The sequence below is a fragment of the Setaria italica genome, chromosome V (genome assembly GCF_000263155.2).
Source record: "Setaria italica strain Yugu1 chromosome V, Setaria_italica_v2.0, whole genome shotgun sequence".
Classification (NCBI taxonomy): Eukaryota; Viridiplantae; Streptophyta; class Magnoliopsida; order Poales; family Poaceae; genus Setaria; species Setaria italica.
In genome coordinates this window covers 9,961,714-9,962,756 of record NC_028454.1, presented here as the reverse complement: position 1 = coordinate 9,962,756, position 1,043 = coordinate 9,961,714, and the positions used below count along the sequence as shown (strand labels likewise).

The following is a 1,043-nucleotide window of genomic DNA, read 5'->3' as shown; positions in this document are numbered from 1 at the left end:
TTTGCTAATGATGGATTAATTAGGCTTAATAGATTCGTCTCACGAATTAGCATAGGGTTCTGGAATTAGTTTTATAATTAGCTCATGTTTAGTTCTCCTAATTAGCATCCAAACATCCGATGTGACACTGTTAAAATTTAACACCTCGTATCCAGACACCGGAGGTGTTCAAGGTAAGCTCTTTTTTTTTTCTTTCAAGCATGGAGCCGACGCACATTTAGAGCCTATCTCTTGGATTTAGTTTGACTTTCTGGCCCATCTCTACGGAACTGGGCCATCCTAACTACAAGACCTTGCGCCATTAATATAAAGCCCATTTAAGAGATGTCGGTCCAACTAGTAGCAGACAGTTTGTGTCTCCCACTCAGAAGGAAAAGACCCGAGGAAAAATATTTGCCTAGATACAATTTGAAATTAGGCGCAAACAGCTGATATCGTGCGACAAACCTGATCACATACCGACAGTATATTCTAGCGAAAACCGCCAGATTGTCTGAATTCTTAAACAGTTGACGACGACAGCATCTATGCATGGTCATCAGTTGATCAGCATCTCTGATACAGTGAGCCTGTCTGAACTCTGAAGTATTGATTCATACTAGCCCTACACAACTCTGAAGTAATTCTATGTGCAGCTAGCCATATGCAGCGCATATATAGTACAGAGAAGGACGGCGTGCTTGTCGCATCATATCGCTGGAGGCGGCGGGGGCAAGACGACAGAGGCGCTGTACGGAGGGCGTGACGCCGGCGCCGGCGGCGGAGGCGCGGGGCGGCCCAGAAGCTTCCGCGCACCGTGGTGCAGCACGCCGTCGAGGTCGCCTGCATACAGATAGAGTGGTGACATGGATGATCTCAACTAGACCGTACCCATGGAGCACAAAAGCAGCTTACATTACAGTACATTACAGACCTGATGATGTGCGAGCCTCAGCTGAGCCATTTGGGCATGAGATGAGCACAAGTAGTAAGGCGATCATCACTTGCTGAGACATTGTTCTTGTCCTCGCACAGGCCATGATCATCACTTGCTGGATGGCTGG

At 47.4% G+C, this 1,043-nt stretch overlaps 1 long non-coding RNA gene across 1 annotated transcript; it reads right to left on the bottom strand.

Annotated features, from left to right (window-relative positions):
• Window positions 1–456: 456 nt before the first annotated feature.
• On the bottom strand, window positions 457–1,043 carry LOC111257222. The gene is made up of 2 exons (XR_002677627.1): window positions 914–1,043; window positions 457–822 (listed from the first exon to the last, which is right to left on the bottom strand). It is a non-coding gene; the product is annotated as an uncharacterized LOC111257222 (long non-coding RNA).